This window comes from Sminthopsis crassicaudata, chromosome 4 (genome assembly GCF_048593235.1).
Source record: "Sminthopsis crassicaudata isolate SCR6 chromosome 4, ASM4859323v1, whole genome shotgun sequence".
Classification (NCBI taxonomy): Eukaryota; Metazoa; Chordata; class Mammalia; order Dasyuromorphia; family Dasyuridae; genus Sminthopsis; species Sminthopsis crassicaudata.
In genome coordinates this window covers 376,810,374-376,823,356 of record NC_133620.1, presented here as the reverse complement: position 1 = coordinate 376,823,356, position 12,983 = coordinate 376,810,374, and the positions used below count along the sequence as shown (strand labels likewise).

Below are 12,983 nucleotides of genomic sequence, written 5' to 3'. Positions count from 1 at the left end.
CTTGAGAGAGAAAAAAATACAAGCAGAGCAGGAATTCAAAATTAGCTTTCCTATCAATCAGACTATTAATAAGGAATATAGAAAATGGAATTAGTTATACCAACTCTTAATAGAATACTCTTGATTCTTTTTTTTTTTCTTGCTGAGGTTATTAAGGATTAAATGACTTGCCCAGGGCCACACAGCTAGGAAGCATTAAGTGTCTGGGGTCACATTTAAACTCAGATACCGTCTGACTTCAGGATGCTCTAGCCACTACACCAACTAGCTACTTCAATACTCTTGACTCTTAAAAAGAGTTTATGAAAGGAGGGAGATACCAAGCTCTTTTCAGACACCCCCTGAATCTAAACATCCTCTTTTTCCAATAACGAAATATATTCACTTTGAGAGAGGAAAACTTCAAGGGAATAAAAAGACTTAAATAGGGACAATAGAGAAGTCTGAGGAGACCATGGTTCCTTTTTATGTTGTCCTGCCTTAATCTGGCTTTTCCAGAAAAGTGCTAAGAGAATCAGAAAATAATTTAAATTAGGAAAACATTTCCAAGCTACCTGAAGTGCTCTTGTGAGAGAAAATGTCCCCATATCCTTTCATTAGGCCCTTTCCCCCTTAAGTGAAATAATTACTGGTCAGAGAATTTAGGCATTTAAAGCCAAATATACAATAAGTAGTAGAGCTAGAATCCAAGCCTTGAGTCCAAATCTAACTTGCCTTCCAATGCAACATGATGTATCCCTATTTATCATTTCATTATAGTTGCACTCTTGAAAATATCAATTCTGACTCAATGTATTTAAAGGTGTCACTCAGTCCAACCATCTAGTTTTAGGAAATAATTATCTTTGGGCTTCTTAAGCTTCTTGCCAAAACCCCTGGCACTCTGTAAGGCTGAGAAGATAGAACAGGCAAAATTTAAGAGAAAAAAGTATCCTTAGATTTGGAGGCAAAAGTATTCTAGGAAGCTATAACAAATATATTTCCTCCCCTTCCTCTCATCAAGAGAACTTATTGTGTTCTTAAGCAATGTACAGGGGATAAGGGATATATCTCAGCCTGCCTCTGACCTCTGGGCTTTACCCTCTCCACAGACTGATAGAAATCTGCAAAGCAGGAGCAGCTAAGTGCAGTGGATAAAGCACTGGTCCTGAAATCAGGAGACCTGAGTTCAAATTTGAATGTAGACACTTACTACCCCCCCTACCTGTGTGACCCCTGGGCAAGTCACTTAATCCCAATTGCCTCAGGAAAAAGAAATCTGTATAACAACCTGATGTCTGAAGGGATGAATACTTTGGAGCCACCTTCCCATCCAAGAATTGAACTGAGAGTTTAGATCCTACCAATTTTGGACTTTTTCTGGGTAGCCCAGGGAGACAATCAAGCTGTTTCCCCATATAATCTAGCTGTTCTGTCACAACCTTAAGCCTTTACCCTCAGGCACCCCAACCACACAGACTCTTCCTCTTTCTCTTCCTTTTTCCCCTTCCTTACTCTTGATAAGAATATAATAACTTGTATAATAAGTCTTTTGAATATTTTTGCCCCGGAGCAATTTTTTCTCCCGGGTGTAAAATCCCTGTCACTGGGCACTTGTTAGAGCTATAATTCTCACACTTCCCCATTACAATTTTAATAATTCCCATATTTCATGATCTTTTGCTAGTTTCAGTGTTGCAGTTGTGGTCACTTTCACTTCTTGGAGAGCAATGGCCTTATCTTGATCACAGGAAGGAAAATTTCCTTATTACTGAGGCAAATAGTTCAGGCTCCCAGTCTTGGTGAGGATGAGAAGTCCTGCTACCAAAGAGACAGCCAGAAATCCTAGTCACATCCTTGGTCAGTACTCATAGGTCCAAAAGGGAAAGGAGAGTTCCTTATTTTTGATACATAAGACTGAGACCATTCCTCCCCTCCCCAGTTTTTGTTTTCAAGTCGTGTGTTACTGGTGCAGCCATCTGGTTGAATAATCCCCGTTTTGAACAATGGTTCATGAGTCAGTGAGACTTGCTACGAGAGTTCCTATGTCTGGAGTACATGGCTCAGTGATTTGAGTGTGACTCTCTCTAGGAAAGATGAGAGGTAGCAGTGAGCCTGTCTGTCCTCTGTCTATCGGAGGTGAGTGGTCAGGGCATTTAGTCATAGCTCTTGTCAGCACTTAATGGATCAAAGGAAGGTACATATGGCTCTGGCCTGACTTGTTGCCCATCTCTCGGGTTCATTTGTATTCTGTATCACTTATTACATTTATTATGTTACATTACAATATTATTGCATTACAAAACCATTTATTACAGAAGACTTTATTACTGATGCATTGATACTTTCCAGTATCAGTTGTAGTTACAAAGGTGCAGCAGTAGCAGTAGCAGCAAGGTAACCTGATTGGGAACAAGGGAGAGGAAGAAAGGGCAGAGACAAGGGAATTATATAGAAGAGTTTAGGAAGTCTTTGGGCATCAACCAAGAGTGAGAAACAATCAAGAAGCCCAGGGACTGTAAGTACAGGTGCTAATTAGGATTTTCTGAGAGTGTTCTCCCTTTTGACTTGAGATAAATTATTATTTTGCTATAATATCAATGACTAATTTAAAAACTAGGATCCAGGTTTTATTTTTTCCCCTTTATTTCCTCATTTACGGCCCAGATCCTGGAGATCAGTCAGCAACTCAGTCTCTGAAGGATTTGATTAATTGTTGATATTACCCCTAAGCACTGGGAGACATGTTTCTAAACCTTGGGCTCCATCCAACCTGGATAAGGGGAGTATGAAAAGAATTCAGTCTGAATCAGTTCTTTCCCTGAGGAGAACAGTTCTATCCTTGGAATCCTGCATTAGAATTTGACCGAGCTCACAAAGGAGAAAACTAACTGGAGTGGTCTGAGTGGAGATGGATTTTTCTGGCCAGATTGTTAGAGGCAGTTGAATCTGATGACTCAAATTAGGGTCTCAGCAGGAGAAGCTGAAGACTCCTAGTCCATCTCCTCATGAAATGTCCAACAATCAGGGCTGATTTGTCCTGTCAAGTCATTCCCTTCCTCCAAAAGAAATGAGGCATTCAATGTCTCCATTAAGAGTCTTTGGTTCCTAAGAGAAACCACTTACTATAAACTTACTTATATTAGCTAGTTTAATTAATGAAATTATTATTATTAGTTATCCAGAAACTGTCTTTCACAGGCCATCTTTATGAGACTGGGGTATTCGTAGGGAAGTGACTGTTTCTCCTTGTCTTCAAGTTGAGGAAATGTCCCCTTTGAACATCTGAACCACTGTGGATCTTATCTCTAAAGTTCCCCAGTGTCCCAAATTTGGGCTCATCTTGGAATTTCTGGTTCTTGACTGAGGATGGTAGCTTATCAGTACATAATCCAGTGAAACTAAAGGAAGGGGAAAGGGAAGTAGTAAGTAAATTTCCAGAGCAAAGTTATAAATTAAACTCCAAAGGGTGGGAGAAGATATAGGAGACATTAGAAAGTCAATTAGTTCAAAAGACATAAAATAATCATACAGACAAACATATTTTCACTAAATATATCTTCACCCTGGTTAACTTTACCTCTTTTTATATCTTTCAGTTTGTCAGGATTTTCTTCAATACCAAGACCAAATTTCACCACTATAAATTAATTCACCTTTGAGGGGTTCTCCAGCTTCAAATGACTCATTCTTTTTGTGGTCTTTTTGGACCTGTAATTGTTGATTCTGGTTGGCAATAGTGTAATCATTACCATCCTCTGTCTTAATTGTCACCTCCACATACCTATGCATTTCTTCCTGAGTGAGTTGTCAGTCTCTGAGACATGTTATATCTTGGCCATAATTCCCTGTATATTGTTTGACCTCTTCAGATACCATCCTATTGCCATCTCAGAATGTGCTACAGAGCTCTTCTATCTCACCTTTGGCATCAACAACTGCTTCTTGCTCATGGGTTATAATAGATACATGGCTATCTGCAAGCCTTTGAGGTATACAGTCATCATGGGAAAAAATGAGTGCATTCATTTGGCATGTGGATCGTGGGGAATTGGCTTGCAATGACATTATTCATTTGTGCCAACATGACTATCAATGAGATCATTATTTTTATCATTAGTGTGTTCCTATATTTGCCCATGGGTCTTCATTTCTTATGTCTTAAATGTTTCTACCATACTTAAGATCGTCTCATCTGAAGGGAGGTGGAAGGTACCACCTTTGCCACATGTGGCTCCCACCTCACTATGGTCATCATCCACTATGGCTGTGCTTGTATCATCCACCTCAGACCTAAGTCCCATAGCTCTCTTGAGCAAATCAGACTTATTTCAGCAGCCTGCACTGTCCTTACCCCATTGCTGAATCCTGTTGTGTATACGTTAAAAAAACAAGGAAGCACCCAGCTCTGGGCAAGAAATCCCTTTCTTCTTAGTGAGACAGAATAGATCATGTAAGGAGAGTCCCATTCTCCCAGCATGGACAGTCAGAAATATTTCATTTGATTCCCTTCTCCATAGATTAAGTAATTTGATTTAACCAGTGAAGGGATAGTTGCTTTAGGTGAAGATAGGTTTAGTACTCAATTGGTGTTATTTTCTAGGTCAGAACACAGTGCATCCTGCCTGAGTAACATGTGATACTGGATATGTGATATGTCCAGTGTCTATTAAGGGGCAATACTTTTCCCCAGAGTCTGGCAAGGCTAAAATCCTAGGGAGACCTGGAGGTAAAAAAGAAGGCATTTGGTTGTGACTGGAAACAGATAAGATATGTAAGCTATGAAAAAAAGAGGTAGGGAATAATGGGACAGATCAAACAAAAAACAAACCATTAGAATTAAATTATAAGGAAGAAGCCAGATGGGTAGTATATAGGAAGCAGACTGAAATAATTCAGAACCGAGTAAATTTCTAAGTCACACTTGTCTCCTAGAGACAAGACAGAACTCTGAAATTACACTGATTACTTGTAATTTGAAAACTTGTATGTAGTTTGTAACTGGAACATCTATCTATTATCTAATAAAGTAGTTTCTTGCGCTTAAAGCAGCTTTCTGAATATGGTATCATTGCATGATGTCCTTTGAAGGAAGATTGTTGGAGTTACATTAGAGATAGTATTATGTTAAAAATGAGATTCTCTCCCTCTTTCTTTTACATATGAATAACAACAACAAAAGTGAGCATCAAACTATATGGAACCTTCAGATTTTTTTTTTTAAACATTTTGTCACATATCTTTTGACAAGTAGAACAGAAAAGCTCCCATAATGCCAGAAAGAGTCTTTTTTTTTTTTAACTTCTGGTAATTCCTATTGTTTCTGGAAAAAAAATTAAGTGTTCACTATGAATCCCTGAGGGGGAAAAATATATTGCCCTCTGGGGATCTTACTTTTTTTTCTTTAAGTGATCCTATCTCCTGAATGCTCTGGGAATGTACACAGAAGAGAACAGAACTCTAGTTCAAGCCACTCTTTATTCAGGTTTCAGTCTGTCAGTCAATAAGCATTTATTAAGAGTTTACTATATGTTGAATATTGTGCTGAGGTCTGGGGATGCAAAGAAAGGGAAAATAATTGGCTTTACATAAGCAACTCACATTCTAGTGAGGGGAGAAAGCAAATAATCAGTCATGTATACAAAATATCTGAAGAGTCTTTGGAAGGTAATTTCAGAAGGGAAGGCACTAGTATCCATATGAACTGGGAAAGGAAAAGGGGGGATTTCACTTCCCCAAGTAATGCATTTTTCAAATAAATTGGATTAATCTATTATCAGGTTTACTGGGAACCTCGTTTGATATGATTTGAAATATAAAGTGTACCCCTTGTTTATCATTTTCAATGTGTGGAATCAAGGACAGTCCATGATCAGTCAACACTAATGTAATATAGAGCTTAAAGCATGATTAAGCTGAAACCACAGGGACAGTGACCCATTTTACTTCCTGTCTTTATTGAGCTATTGAGGTTTGCCTGGGTTTAGCTTTAGGCAAGACTGATTTCTTAGTAAAAGAAATTGGCTCCTCATTCTTATAAACTGCCAACTCATTAAAATTCAAACTTGGATATTCCTGAGACATTTCTACTTCAAATTCTAGTCTTAGGTTTGATTTACTCAAAGAAAGTTAATAAAATAGGTACAAAATGTACAACATGAGTTAGGTATAACAGAGTCATTTATGCCCATACCAAAACAATGATGAGCATAAAAAAATTCTCATGTGTATTGACAGATTTCATCTTAAGTTATTACTACAATCAACTATGAGACTAATATTTAAACATTTTTGGAGGGAATAGAAAACCATTTTGTAATACCCATATTACATTTTGTCTTCATTGGTGCTATTTAATCAAACAGTTGATTTTCACATTTAAGTATAAATTTCATTCACTTGAAATCACCAAGCACTTATTAAACATCTACCATGGACAATGTACTGTCCTGGCTCTTAATTTTTAGACAAAAGTAAAACAGTTTCTGCCTTTGAACAGCTTACTTTCTAATTACAGACTATAGCATCCTGTCCAAAGAGTGAGGAACATGGAGGACAACATGATGAATACATATTTTCTTTATATCATTCTTTAACTACAGAGGCAGCTGGATGGCACAGTGGACAGAGCAATAGATCTGGAGACCTGAGTTCAAATTTGGTCTTAGGACTTTGTAGCTATGTGATTCTGGAAAAAGGCAGACTGTTTCAGTTGCCTCCTCTGTAAATGGAGATAATATCAACATCTACCTCATAGTGTTTTGAAAATCAAATGTAATAATACTGTAAAGGATTTAATACAGTCTGGCACATAGTAGGCATCTGTAAATGATTATTTTCTTCCCTCATCTCTTTCTGATAGTCTTTCTCCAATGCCAATATATCCCTTGGAATAGCCCATTTCTGTTGCTGTTCAAGGATTCCTCTCTTTTTATTGTATTGTCTGAAAAGGTAAAGAAATCAACTTCCATCTTTGCTATCTTTAATTTTTTTAGGATAAGTTTGATGCAAAAAAGGAAGCAAACAGTAGGGAGATGTGTAGCAAGGGAACCTAATACAAGCCTGTTCAGTTGACTCTAATCTCTATATAGGGAGTGGAAGCTCTTTTAACTGTTATGATGAGTTGGGAAGTGCTGTCTTAACCTCTCATTATAAAAAAAAAAAAAAAAAAAAAAAAAAAAAAAGTATAGTTAACCTGGATGACTTCGTCCTAGTGAGACACTATTTGGAAGCCATCTTTTCATGTCTCAGGTGATGGAGAAAATGTGTTCTTGGCACTTTGTCAAACACCCCCATAATGCAACACCTTACACATGTGTTAATAAGTGGAATTTGGTCACAATTCACAGAGTATGGACTCATACTTCTCACCCAGATATCTCAATAATATTCCATTTTTATTCTGGATTTGGCTTGATCACTCCAACCTTCACTCACGCTAGTAGATATAAATTCCTAGAGATACATCAATGACTTCACAATTACATTCAACTTCCTCAGGGTTTTAATGATAACTTTGTTAAGATGAAGTATACTTCTTCCACTCATTACTCCTGTTCTTGAGCTCCAATTTAATGCATTTTACATATGTGCAATTACATAATAACACATATCTTTTATATAAGCATTTACTTTTAATAAGATGAAATAATATTATAGATACTAATAGATTTAAGCAAATTCATAATAAAATACAGAATAATCCCATAATTCCCATATAAGCCTGGATTCTACTCTTCTAACAATGAGCTCAATAGCTATGGTGAAAAGTGGGCATACAATGGACCCACACAACACCACATACCAAGATAAAATCAAAATGATTTAGGCATAAAGAACCAGATCATAAATAAATTAGAGGAACATAGGATAGTCTACCTCTCAGACTTGTGGAGGTGGAAGGAATTTGTAACCAAAGAAGAACAAGAGATCATTATTGATCACAAAATAAAAAGTTTTGATTGCATCAAATTTAAAAGCTTTTGTACAAACACAACTAAAGCAAACAAGATTAGAAGGGAAGTAACAAGCTGCTTCCCTGCTCACTATTGGGCTTTTGCTCATTTCCACTCTTCAGCTCTTAAAATGTTCCTCTTTTCTCTACTCAAACATAGCTATTACAAAATTCTTATCCTTAAAATTATCCATAAGTTTTGCTCAAAGTGATTCACTTATCTTTTTAAAACTCCCAAACTTTAGAAAGTGTTAGATCTTAATGGTAATAATAGTTTTCCTTAATAAGGTATTAACCAATATCAAAGATCATCAAACTGGCTATTCCTAGACCATAAAGCCTGACCCACCAAGGAAACAAGTGAACAATCATATATACCATGCACCATATACAAAATGCTTTACAAATACTATTTGATTTAAGATTCACAACAATACCATAAGGTAGATTTATTATGATCCCCATTTTATGCTTGGGATAAATAAGGCAGAGATTGAGAAACTAACTGAGGTCACACAGTAACTGTTAAAGAATTGTTTCAAACTCACATCTTCCTGATTGTATGACCAGGAACCTATCCACTGCACTATTTTGTTGCCTCTCAATTGTTGACTTATCCAAATGCTGTGACAAGAATGCAGCTCACATCAACACAGCTTCCTCCCAAAGCAATTCGGAAACTCTCGCTTTCCCACATCAAACCAGAGATGGCAGCAGAGAGCATCAAGCATTTAGAAACTATCTCTTCTACATCTATAGGTAGTGATGAAGGGGAACTGGGAGTCTCAAATGAGATAACAGCTGTCACTGAAGCTCATGGCCAGTTTTGTCAACACTCTTGTACCAGTCTGTCAACTAAAGACTTTTATCAGCTGACTGATTCAAACAAGCAGAACTCTGGCTTTTCACTGCAACTCTCTTCCCACCACTGCCCTGACCGTTTCTTCAATTTTTCTCCTCAAATTCTTCTTCTTCAATCACTGCTCCTGCCTTTCATGGCTTAAATGAGAGATTCTTGATTCTCAATAGCTCACCTTTTACCTTAAAAAGTTATATCTCCTCATATTTCCCCTCTCAAACTGATAAATCTCAATCCATATCTAACATACCAGCAGAATCTTTGTGAGGTTGAACATTTTCCAACATAATTTTTTTAAAAAATTGTCTCTCCTAGTGAAGAAAGTATATGTTTTATTTCCTTTGGCTACTTTGGAGAATCTGGATTCTTAACTCTAAGTACAACTGTTAATTCCTTATGTATTTGGGGCAGGAAGCTGTGCTGCCACTTATTCTGAGAAGGGTCAGGGAGAATGATAAAACAGAAATGGCTGAAGGGAAGATATGCTAATTCTACCCCGAAGAAAGTACATTGAGGAAAGAATTGAATACTGATTTTAAGGTCCTTATGTATGAAATGTAGTAGTCACTTATATACTTATTGATTGACTGAATATAATCTATATTTCTGTGTGCTTCTTATAAATCAAAAGATCTTAGTGCCTGGCCCATATTTGGGAGCTGAATCTCTGTGCGCTCTCATGTTCTGAGACACACAGAGCAGACAGTCATGAAATCACAGCCTTGAGAATATTCCAGATTCCTATTCCCTGGTTCCAGTCTGGAATCAGAGATAATCCCAAGGGCCCAGACCATTAACTTTGAGAACTTGATAAATAAAGCCCATTTGTAACAAGGTCCCTCAGTGCCCTATTGTTTACATCTTGATGTAGACTCCTCAGGGATAGGCAGCAAGACTTCTGGGAGAGGGACTCAAGAGTCCTGGACCAGAAGAAACTAATCTAATTCTGAGTCTCAAATCTTAAAAGTTTGTCTTCTCCATGGGAGGACTATGAAGGACTTCATGAGATTTCATTCTCAACCCTAGCTAGTTAGAATGGTCAAAGAACATGTCAGGTTCTTGTTGGATTTTGATATTCCTTCTTCACTAATGTCACATTCTGGAATTGGATCTGTAGTGATAGCATAAGAGAAAAAAAATCTCTAACCTCCAACCTTTCCAGCCAGCTTTTTTACTTTTTGCAACTTGGATGAGCAACATTTCTGCTCAAAGCGGTAAGTGACTGAGGAAGGGAAATTGTCAGACAATTAGATCAAAGGAGCAATTGTGGAAAGAGGACAGGATTATAATGGACAAAATCTGATTTTGAGTTCTTGCTTTGTCATTTTGTAGGGGCAAGCTCCTTCTCCTTCCTGATTTTCAATTTCTTCACACAAATATCTCAATATTTAATAATAGTTACTTATCTACCTCACTGAATTACTGTGATGGCTAAATGGAAAAAAATGTTAATTCCATTCATTTGAATAAATATTTATTATGCATCTGCAGGAACTGTGCCTAAGGAAATAAAGACAAAGATAAAATGGTCCTTATTGTCAAGAAAGACTACTGGGAGGAATACAACATATATATTAATGAGCATACTATAAGGAATGCTGAGGAGAGAGAAAAAACACAAACAACTTCACATTTCTTAATCCATAATTCTTGAAGACAGTTGGAATGGGGAAGTTATTTCAAGGGAGGAAGCAATGCAGATATAGTCATAAAGACAGGAACCTATGGGCTTTTTCAGAAAATATATTCTAGCTCTCTGACTAGACCTCAACGGACCTAAAGTTCTCAAGGAATGAGTGAGCATCCAACCTAAAATGTATTTACTGCCAAAGCCAATTTGGAATCAGAAAAAAAAAAATGGAGTTTAAATCTTGCCCCCAAGGAAAGACAATGGAACTGGAGATGAAGGGAAGGTGCAGCCCACATATAGGGAGCAACTTATGTGAATGCTTAAAGGTAGAAAAGTGAGTTTGGGATTCATAGGATAATTTGAATTCCAGTTTTACTATAACATCAAGTTTGTGAAAGGAGTTAGTATAAAATAAAGTTAGAAAGATAAAGAGGCCAAAGTATAGAAGACCTTAAATTAGAGAAAGAAATTTATAATACATTCTACCAGGAATGGAGAGCTACTGAAAACTATTGAACAGATGAGATGAGTGTTGTGGTCAGACTGTTAAGCATTATGTAAATATAAGCAATTATGATGATGACAGTATTGATAATGATGATGATGATGTTTTTAGAACTAACAGCCAAAATATTAATAAATTACTGTGACTAAGTTCTATTCACTCAATTGTAAAGACCATTCAAAAGTTCTAAAGAAACTTAAAAGAGAAAAATAGTAGAAGTGCCTCCAAATGTTTTATTTATTATTATAAATACTTATTTTTTATTATAAATATTCATATTACAAAGTTTTGGCAAATGACCAATGTGACTATAAAAAGGGGGACCCTTCATTTCCATGTCTGATAAATTGTAGAATACATAAAAGGTAGAATTGTTGAGTTAAAAACAATAGCAGTTGACATGGGTAAATACATCATGCTCAAAGAAGGCTTCTTAAAAGACATAACATACAAATAATATCTGGGATATTTATGGTACTTTATATATTCTATCTTGTTAAACTCTTACAATAATCCTATAAGGTGGCTACTACAGTTATTATTACAATTGTTGTTATTCCTAATTGTACTAGTGAAAAAATTGAGGTTCAAAGGGGCTAAGTGTCTCCCCTAGTTCACAATGCCAGTGAAGGAAGAATTTTAAACCCAAGCCTCTTTCCACTCCAAATCCAATACTTGTCATGATGTCATAATGCTTCTTAATACAGTTGAACTCAATCTTAAGGGAAGATTAAGAATTAGAGTTTAGGGTTTAGGGATTGGTAAGGGCATGGTGACAAGTATAAAGGAAAAGTAACTCAAAATATAATTATAAGTTCATGAGCTCATAATCTAAGAATATAAAAGAAAAAAAAATCCCTATCCAGAAATGAAAGGGATTAGACCAATATCTCTAATGCACTTGAAACCACAGCAGAAAAGCAAACTATTTACTTCACAAACCCAACAGTTTCTCTCTGAGGTGTGATAAGTAATATGATGTCCTTAATGACATCAATCTCCAGAAGTTAGGATATACCTAAGAAGAGACTAGCTTCTCTTAATAACCTGGAATAGATGTGTTATCCATGAATTTATATGAATTTATCTTTTACCTTCTTTATATTTATATTTTAAAGCAGATCTGTTCATCACTAAACCTCTTTCAAACTCTAAGATAAAGGGGGATACATATATATATATATATATATATATATATATATATATATATATATATATATATATATATATATGCCTTTGTAAGAAAGAGAGGGAGGGAAGTGAGAAAAAAAGAGAGACAGAGAAAGAGATTTTAGTTCTGTCATTACATATTTAAAATTCACCCTGACCATGGCCTTCATGATTTGGAAGAATCCACTTTTATCTCCTTTTGACTTATTGAGATAGAATGATCTTACTTTGTCACTTTTCTCATGTGCTATGATATTCTGATACCTTTTCATCATGAGGAAGTGACCAGAGACCTTAAAAAATATATAACCGGAGAACAAATAAGTATAAACTTTGGACATTTACACTTTCTAGCTAGAAAGACCTGAAGTTTGACCTCATTGATGGACTTTATAACTAAGATCTATGAACCACTTACCTAAGAGGCTTAGTATTAGACAGCAGGACACCAGGTGAAAATTATTAGAAGAAACAATTAAAACATGCATCTTTCTAACTCCAGGTCTAGAACTATATCCATTATGCCAAACAGCTTCTACATTGATACAATATTGATATGTGAATATTATCTGCAGAGGAAATATTCTTCAATATAGATTTTTATTGATATCTTTATTTTTACATTGACTAGATTACCTGTTTCAATCTTTCTCCCATTATTTCGTGGAATAATAGCTAATCACAAACACTTGAAAAAAGAGAGAGGGAGGAAGAAAAAGTAAAACTAACATAGGAAAAATTTGATTTTGTATATGATATTCCACATCTGTGGACACCCCTTTTGATATGTGGGGGTGGAAGGATGATTTTCAAAACTCTAGGATCAAGCTTGGTCTTTATAGTTTTACAACATTCACTTGTGAATATATTCTTATTATTCATCTTT

The 12,983-nt window shown here is 36.0% G+C and overlaps 1 pseudogene; it reads left to right on the top strand.

Moving 5' to 3' along the window:
• The first annotated feature begins 1,985 nt into the window (after positions 1-1,985).
• On the top strand, positions 1,986-4,427 carry LOC141540857 (olfactory receptor 10J3-like; annotated as a pseudogene).
• The last annotated feature ends 8,556 nt before the right edge of the window (positions 4,428-12,983 follow it).